Here is a 9,680-nt window from a genome sequence, read left to right on the forward strand (position 1 = left end):
CTCCCAGGACCCCTGAATCAGAGTGTGCCTCCCAGCTCTCAGGGCATCTGTGTGCACAGGAGGTGGAGGAGCCCTGGGGAGTGTCTGCCTGTCAAGGGCTGGAGGGCTTCTTTATATTGAAAGTCGGCTGTGCAGTGGGAACCTCAGGGATTGGAGTCAGACGCGCCCTGGCTAAATCCTGGTTCTCTTCTCCTGAGCGAAGGATGTAACCATCAGTTCTCAGGCACCAAGCAGATACAGTGGGAAGGGTGCCAGGCACACTGGCCTCTCACAAGCACAGAGGTGAGATAAAGTGGAAGCGCCAGGTGGAAACCTGTCAGACACCAGGTGTTTCTCACAAACAAAATTAAAACACAACTGCAGAGTCAGCATGCTTCAAAGTTAAATGACCCCCCAAATCAATGTCACATGTGAAAATGTTGACAAACCCAGAATCTTAAACCAGACATCAGGAATAATGAGGGTGTGACCTGTGTGGATCCTTCATGGAAACAGGCCCAGCAAAGACTCCCTTGACATCCTGATTCTGTGATCACATCAGAGAAGTTTGAGACACATGACTCAGAGTAACAGGGATAAGTTTACTCAGGTGATAGAAAAAAGGGAAAGGGGACACTCTCAAGGGAGAGAGTGGGTTTACTTGGTGAAAAGAGGTACAGTGTACCTTTCCTGCACTCTAGGTTTATTGGGGTCCATAGAAGTTTCCAGTTAGAACCATCCATGTTCACCTCTTGGCTTTTGACTGAGAAAAGGGTGACATCCAATTTTCAAGTCCCCACTGACATGGCAGCACAATGTCAACTTGGTGCTTGCTCACCAGTGCTAATTGGATTCTTAACTATGCATTCTTCCAGGTTTTATGGTTAGGAATTACTATATGTTTCAGAATCTGGTCTTGGACAAGGCTCAAAAAGTAAGTCTCTTTAAACTCTCTTGGGTTCCTCTCATCCATGCTGATCCCTGCCTGCATTTCCATGCAGACAACAGGTGCTTTGCTGGGGAATAACAGACCCTGTCCACTTCCTCCAGGCAGGGCTGCAGAGACATTGCTTTTGGGCAAATGAAGCACGTGGGGTCAGCACAATGGGCCACTATTATATAAGTATTCACTTAACCTAGTTTTCCTAGAATCATCATTTATCTGTCTCCCAAAAAAGGACAGAAAAAGACAACATGCTTCGTTGCGAGCCTATGGGAGGGAAATACCCAGCCATGCTGAACTCAGCTTTGACGCCACCCAGGAAGACACAGTGGTTCACACCAAGAGCCCTGAGAGAGCTGGGAGGTTCCAGCTAAAACGCCGAGAGCACCACCGTGAACTCAGCAAACTACAGAAGCAGGACCCGGGGGGCTGCTGCCAGTGTGGACCTGGCATGAGCCTGCGGGGTCAGGTGTGCACATCCGGGTGTGGAGGACAGGCCTTGTGCTGTTATAAAACCCACAGCGCTGGCCTTAATCAGGCCAGAGGCCAGCCCTGCAAGGGTGCTGAGAGCTGCAGGCGGACCCCTCATCTGCCTCATGGCTCAGAGGACATCAGTGGCCCTTATGGAGCTGACCCTGAGGCTGTGTGCTGGTCACTCCCTGGGGCCTCCCTCCTGTCCCCTTTTCTGTTCCCCAGCATCAGCCTTCTCACCTCCCTATTCCTGAGGGTGTAGATGAGGGGTTCAGGAGGGGGTGACGGGGTTGTAGAAGAGCATGAGGACCTTGCCCTGGCTGCATGCACTTGAAGATGATGTTCCCGTAGAACAGGGAGCCCAGGGGGAGGTGGGCCACAGGTGTGTTAAATCATGATGCAAATAAAGATGACTGACTCTGATTTAAATCAAACCAAAGCAAGCTGGTAATTCCCACCAGCCAGGGCTGCCTCTCCCAAAACCCGTAGGAACAGAAGACAACCCCGCAGCTTTCTAGAAGTGCAGCTTTATAGCACAGAATGTTTCAAAGACGGGGGGCGGGGCATGTCTTGAGATCGTACAGATAACAGGATTTGACAAACATAACACAAAGGCAGGTAGCAGGTTAATGGTCCAGCACTTAGGGAGTAAATTTAGATCCCAACATCAGAATTTATTAGGCACCACTAGAGCTTTAGAGAGGGACATTGTCTGGCTAGGGAAAGCCAGGTATGGGTGAGTTCAAGGCATGGGCAGGCATTCCAAGCAGGTTTAGAAATTGCAGTAATTTATAGTAAAGCTGAAATTAGCTTTGTATACCTTTGTGATGAGGTGGCTCCCAATCTTAAGAGGAAATTAGGCTGGGTTTATCAAGGTGTTATGATTCTGATTTTCTGTGTCTTCCTGAGTACGACTGTATTCTGAACACAGCCCGGATGATGTGGCCATAGGAGACCAAGAAGAAGACCATGGGAAACAGCATAATGCCCACAGCAAGGACAAGGACAGTGCCTTCAAGGGCCACCATGCTGACAAGGGCACACAGATCAGGGCTGGCACCTCACATAGAAAGTGTTCCTTCCTGTGCTCACAGCAGTGTAATCATAGGGTCACTGGCACATGAACAAGGAATTGTCTATCCTACAGCCCAGAAATCATGATCAGTGTGTAGGGCAGGGGCTTGCAGACAGCCACTAACCTGTCATAGGTCGTGACAGCCAGCAGCAGTCCCTCCACTCCACCCAGGCCCAGGAACAGGAAGAGCTGGACTGTGCCCCTGCAGAGCTGATGGTCTTGTCATGGCCACTCAGGATGTGGAGCAGCTGGGGATGGAGCTGGGGGTAAAGCTGAGGTCCAGGAAGGATGAAAGGGGTGAGAAGTACATGGGCATGTCGAGGTGGGGTCTAGCTGAGAAACCAGGATGATGGGGTGTGGCCCGGCAGGGTCAGCGGGTGGGCTACCAGGAGTACCACAAAGAGGACCCTCTTCATGTTGGGGCAATTGGAGAATCTCAGGAGGATAACAAGGCCCTGGGTGCTGCCATTGGTCCCATCTGGAGTGTGGGCTCCTAGCCAGGCTTAAGGCAGCACAGTGAGGACTTGTTTACTGACTCACATAACCTCTCTCTGTGCTGTGCAGGCTCTGCTGGGATTATTATTATTATTATCACCAATTTATAGAAAGAAAACTGAGGCACCTCTGTGTTAAGTCAATGTCCCATGTAGAGGGGCAGAGCTGGTCTGCACCCAGGGAACATAGCTGACATCTTCATCCTTGTCCACCCCTGTGGCTCTGTCATTCCAGAGAGGCAAGGCACACACCTGCCAGGCGCCATCTTTGCTTCTTCCAGGGTCAGAAATTCCTGAGCTTCTGTCAAAACCTCAAAGGCACAAAGAACACCCCAAACAACCACCTGATAGGATTTAGGAAACACCATGTGCAGCTGATCCTTGAACATCATGGGGTTGAAGTACAAGGGCAACTCATTCAGAAATCTCATTCACTAATGAAACATGTTTGGATATTTGCAAGAATGTGATAAACTCAAAGACAAAACATGTGACTAAATATTCAAATCTTTAACAAAAAATAGGATGTCATGAATGCATGACATCCATGCCTGTATTGTGACATTCTATTATTTACTATTGAAAAATATACCCAAATCTTATATAAAAAGTTAAAAATTTCAACATTTCCACAAACAGAGACGATACAAGGTGCCACTTGCAAAGGAGAGAAATAAAAACCAAAGCAAAACCGCAGCAGCAGCATCCCTGGAGGAGAGGAACTCAGGGAGCCTGGCACTGTGCCATGCCCTCAGCCACCCCTGTGGCGGGAAACGTGTCCTTCTCCTCACTTGAGCGATGGGGACAGGATCCTAAGCCCCTGGCCCCTGTGTGGAGGTGACTGCTCAGGCTTCTGACTCCCAATAGGAAACCCAGGCTCCTGGGACCCCCAAAAGTCCTGACCCCGGGACCCTCTCCTCACAGTGGAGAGGAAGTGACCCAGAGACACCCCAGACAAGAGGCACCCTGTGCATCAAACTTCCCCTGGAGGATGCAGGGATGTGCTCAGAGGAGCATCCTGGGTCCTCAACCCTAGGGAGCCCCTCACCCTCTTCACCCAGCATCCAGAGTGCTCCCTTCTCAGATGAAATATGCAAAACACCTCCCATGAGATCAAGCTAAAAAGAACACAGAAATGAGACAATTTCTATGACAACACATTCACCATTATTTTCGCCAAACACGTCACAATTTCCAACCCCAGAAGTAAACCATTGAGTTGAGTCGTCTTCCATTAGGTGATGGCTCAGACTCTGAGTCTGAAGGGGACAACTTCAAATAACAGGGGGGAAGAAGCAATTTTTGCTTCTGTAGACCATGGGACAGTGGGACCCGGTGAGCACTGCTGGACCCGGACACTGACTGCCTCACGTTCGTCCCACAGCTTTACCCAAGAGAAGCGACTGCATTTGTGCTGACTGCTCAGGAGACAGCCCCCTGGGGTGCTCCGACCACCACACGCTGGGCAGCTGGCCTCCAAGTCCACCAGGTAGCACCTCCTTGGAGTGGCTTCCTGAGCTGTGAATTCTGCTGCCGGGAGTCACTTTAAGTCCTGAGTAAGGAGTGTGAACAGCTGTTGTGCCCCACAACACATTGGGCCTCACCCCCACTTGGATACTGAGGTGTGGTTCCAGGAGTAGGGGTCACATGGTGTGGTTGAAGAACACCACCTATTTGTCATTTTACCCCTTGGCCTTTTGGGGATAGAATGTTCCATGGAACCTCCCCTTGTGCGTCCCTTTCCCTTGCTCTGCCCTCGGTCCCCACACAGCACATGAGATGGGCGTGGCCTTCCAAGATGTCAATCAATCTGCTGACAGGGAGACATCAGAAAGCTAGACTCAATCTCCCGAAATCTGACCCCTTGCCTCATTTTATTTTATTGATTTTATTATTTTTTTTAAATACACGACAACAGTGGAATGCATTACAATCCTTATTACACATGTAGAGCACAATTTTTCATATCTCTGTATATATATCTCTGTTCACATCAATTTATGCCATTATACATGTACCTTTTTTTGCATTAGAATTCTTTTTTTTTTTTTTTAGAGAGAGAGAGAATTTTATTAATATTTATTTATTTATTTTTTAGTTTTTGGCAGACACAACATCTTTGTATGTGGTGCTGAGGATCGAACCCGGGCCACACGCATGCCAGGCGAGCACACTACCGCTTGAGCCACATCCCAGCCCTGCATTACAATTCTTAATACACATATATACCACAAGTTTTCATATCTGTGTTTGTGTATGAGGGATGTTGACACCCAATTCAAGTCTTCATACATGTACTTCCTACAATGAGGGCCATCACACTTCACTGCCTCATTTGAATGGCTTCTCCTCCAAGCAGCCAGGCTCCAGGCCTGCGCTCTCTCTCTCTCTCTCTCTCTCTCTCTCTCTCTCTCTCTCTCTCTCTCTCTCTCTCTCTCTCTTGCCTGCCTTGCCTCCTTCTTGGGAGCTGGTTCAGAGAAGCCATCACAGAACCCAAAGAAAATGGTATTTCTCTGTCTCTGTGCGATTATTTCATGTGGGTCCAGTTCACCTGGAGTGACCGTGACTAGTTTAGTTGTGTGCCACAACATTCTGCTTTTCCTAGGAATCCCTCTCCTAGTGATTTAGGAGTTTAGGGAGCTGGTTGCAGGGAGGGTGCTGGGGGCAGAGCTGGTCTGCACTTAGGGCCTTGGTGCCTGCTGCCCCCTGACATCCATGGTACTAGTTTCCTTCAGAGGCTAGTGCTTGGTCCAGCTACTCAGCAGACCTGCTGAGAGCCTACTATGCCACAGCCCCTGAACCAGGGGTTACAAAGACAGATGATTCAGTAGGTCCCAGCTTGTCCCTAAACAGCACCCAGCTGTGCTGATGTGCCCAGTCGTGAAAGGTCCCTAGCATGCTTGGCTTATTTTCCTAAAGACATGGTAGCCTCGGCTGTCCTCATTGCCCACTGCCCACTCATTGTCCACTCTCTGCCCTGAGCTCCTCCTCTCAGCTCTCTGCTCAACCTGAGCCCACTGTGAGAGCTCCAGAAGGGGACATGGCCTCATGTCACACCCACTGGCCTCTCCCCTGGTCCCGACAGAGTCTGAGTCCTCACTCCTCCCTACACACTTGCCAGGGGGCCTGAGCTTCCGGAGCCCTCTTGTCTCTGCTGCTGCCCTGATGACCCGGGCAGGCTCCCTCCAGGGCTGACCCTGCTCCTCAGTCTGTGCAGAATGTTCCAGAGCCTGAGGGCTGCGGTAGCACCTCCTTGGAGTGGCCTCCACAGTGCTTCTGCCCAGCGGTCCCTCTGTCCTTACTCCCTACTCTATTTTCCTTTCTGCTACTGTGGCCTACATAACCTCCTAGCATACATTTGAGCTTCTTTAATTAGTAACTACAGCGACTTGTTGTTTTAAGAGCATATTTTAATGCCTAAAGCATGTGAATACCAAGCTGCTCTCCCCCAAACAGGAATAGCGAGCACATTTGCAGGGTGAATGCACCCTGATGACAGGGCTTGTGTTTTTCCTTTTCTGTGGGGACATGAGCTTTGTTTCTACAAGCTGTTGGAAGCAGAGGGGCCGGTGGTCCTGCGTCTCCTTCCTGGGCAATGACTCTGCTCCCGTGTGTTCCTGACCAGGCACTTGTCACTCTCAGTGCTGGTCCATAAAGCAGCTCTCAAAATGAAATCCCACCTTTCATCACAAGCTGTCTTTCACAATTTTCATATGTTTACCAATGAAATATGAGGCACTAATTTAAGTTACTAAATGTGAAAATTTGCAACAAGCTTCTAATTGCTATTCTTTCTGACTTAATAATTCTGAGGGACTAGCTTTCAGACAAAAAAAATACAAACATATAAAGCAGAAAATCTCATGCCAAGACTAGATATGGAAAGGAGTCAGACCCAGGAGAAATGTCACCATCACATTTTATATGTATTTTGGAGAATGCATGAAAGCAAAATATTCAAGTGCCCAACTGAGCTGTCATAAAGAGAAAAGAGACTGTAAGAGATGCGAAGATAAAATTCCCAAGTGAAGGCCTGGAGTGGAAAGGAAGAAATATATTATCTAGGGGAAAAAAAACCCCTCATTTTCATGTTGCTGTGATTTATTTACTCTGAACAATTAACATGATTTTTGTTTTACATTACTTAATAATTAAATATGAATAAGATTAATGTGTACATGTGAGCTACAAATAATGAATGTACCACAGTGTAGGGAGCCACCCTGAATGAACACACTAAAGTCCTGAAGCAGGAGGTTCTGAATGATTATTGGGCTCCCCAGTAACTTGGGCTTTACCTCTGCTCAGATAATAAGGTGTGGCTCCAGGAGTAGGTGACACCCATGGGATTGAGTTACACTCACTGGTTCCTTTGTAATCCTACCTCCTTTGCCCTTTTTTGTATTATTATTCTTTGGGAGGCACTCCCTGTGCATTTGGAGGGTGGACTTTGATTAAGCACACTTAGAAAATTCTGAGCAACTTGGATGGGCTGGAAAGACAGCAGGTGGCCGACGGGGAGGGAGGGACAGAGGCAGGGTTTGACTGTGGTGAGACTGGGCACGTGGCTAGGGACTGCAGGGCGGCTGCGCAGCCAGCCAGGACATGCCTGGTTCACGTGCCGCCATTGGAGAGGTGACTCCAATCCCCTGGAGCTTGGGACTCCGAAGAGCCATGGGACTAATTTGAACTCCTGAAATGGGCCACAGCTTGTCCCTCCTGGGGTTCATGGCGCAGCCAGCTGCTGCCAAATACCACAGATCTAGTGTTGGGACAAGCCATTGAACTCAGAGAGCAATTCAAGTGCTGCCAGGGGCTGTTGATGCAAATTTGAAGGAGAGGCGAAGATTACAGTTCAAACACATTGCGCTGTTCAGCTGTCCCCAGGACATGTGAAGCCTTGTCACTCCATGGACGGCCAGGGGTGCAATCCTAACTTGCAGGGCCCCAGAAGGGGCGCATGGGGCTCAGTTGCCTAGCCAGGAGCGCCCTCTACTGGGCCTGAAAATCAACATAAAGATTGCAGAGCTGGGCTTGGCTTGGCAGCAGATAAGTCAGATATTTCTAGCAGGCACTGGACAAAGAAGTGGCCTTTACACACTGCACCTGCTAGCTTAGGAGGGATTGGCCAACTTTCCCAACCTGCACAGAGTGCTCAGTATCTTCAATGAAAAGATAAAAATGATAACTCTGGTATCTTTAAGCCTCAGGTCCTACATAATTTGCCAATAAATTTATGGGGTCGGATTCTAAGCAGCCTGGGTTTGTTATTAATAACTCCAAAATCCTTTGTATCACCTCAGGGACTTAACCAAAAATTTATTTCTCATAGGAAATTTGAAGGGAATCCACGGGAAAGGTATTTACCTATAACCCAGTCTTCCCAGCAAAGATTAGTTAATCCACCCAGTCAAAATTTTTGGCAGGGGCATTGACTTCCTTCCTGGTCCCCCAAAACAGCAGCAAAGATTAACTGGCTTACTGGAGAGCCAATTTGGGTTTTCAGTGGACCTGAACTGTTGAGAAAGTTAATATAGCCAACTTGTTTTTTAAGGAAAAATGTCAAGCTGGTCATATAGAACCTACTCTTAGTTCTGGAATACACCAATTTTTGTAATTAAGAAAAAGTCTGGTAAATGGAGATTGGTGCAAGATCTCAGGGTAATTAATCATATTATTGAGCCCACGGGAGCTTTACACCCAGCGCTTCCTTCTACAGCCATTCCTTTAGATTACCATCCAATGGTGACTGATCTAAAAGATTATTTTTTCACTATAAATTTGCATCCAGATGACTATAAAATATTTGCCTTTAGTGTCAAATATTTTATTTGACACTAAAGGCAAATAAAGAACCAGTTAAGAGATATTGCTGGAAGGTGCTACCTATGGATGTGTGTTATAGTTCAACTCATTTTTCATGGAGGTACTGGGAATTGAACTCGGGGCACTCAACCACTGAGCCACCTCCCAGCCTTCTTTTTAATTTATTATTTGGGCTACTTTTTTTTTCAAATAATTTTTTTAATATTTATTTTTTAGTTCTCGGCGGACACAACATCTTTGTTTGTATGTGGTGCTGAGGATCAAACCCGGGCCGCACTCATGCCAGGCAAGCGCGCTACCGCTTGAGCCATATCTCCAGCCCCCTGGGCTACTTTTTTAGAGACAGGGTCTCACTGAGTTGTTTAATCTTTGTAATTCAGGTAAGCCACCTCACAAATCACAACCCTTGGGCTAAGGTTGTGGTTCAGTAGTTGACAACATGCATAGCATGGGTGAGGCACTGGGTTTGACTCTCAGGACTACATATAATTAAATAAATATAAAAATGTCCACTGACAGCTAAAAAATATTTTTTTAAAAGAAATGATAAGATGGGCTAGGGATGTGGCTAAAATGGTAGCGAACTCACCTGGTATGCGCAGGGTGCTGGGTTCGATCCTCAGCACCACATAATAATAAAATAAAGATGTTGTGTCCACTAAGAAATAAATAATAAAAAATTCTCTCTCTCTTTAAAAAAATGAAAAGTAATCATAATACTCTTGCCTAAGAATCTTGAGAAACTAGGATTTCAGGTGTGTACCACAGCACCTGGAGATTCACAAGAATTTTGAGAATTTCACAGTCTTTCATAAAATTTTAACAAGAGTGGAATTTAAGTCTGCTGCAAGTCTTTAAAACTTGTAATACACTGTACCATTAAAAAAACTCT

The sequence above is a fragment of the Callospermophilus lateralis genome, chromosome Y (genome assembly GCF_048772815.1).
Source record: "Callospermophilus lateralis isolate mCalLat2 chromosome Y, mCalLat2.hap1, whole genome shotgun sequence".
In the NCBI taxonomy this organism is placed as follows: Eukaryota; Metazoa; Chordata; class Mammalia; order Rodentia; family Sciuridae; genus Callospermophilus; species Callospermophilus lateralis.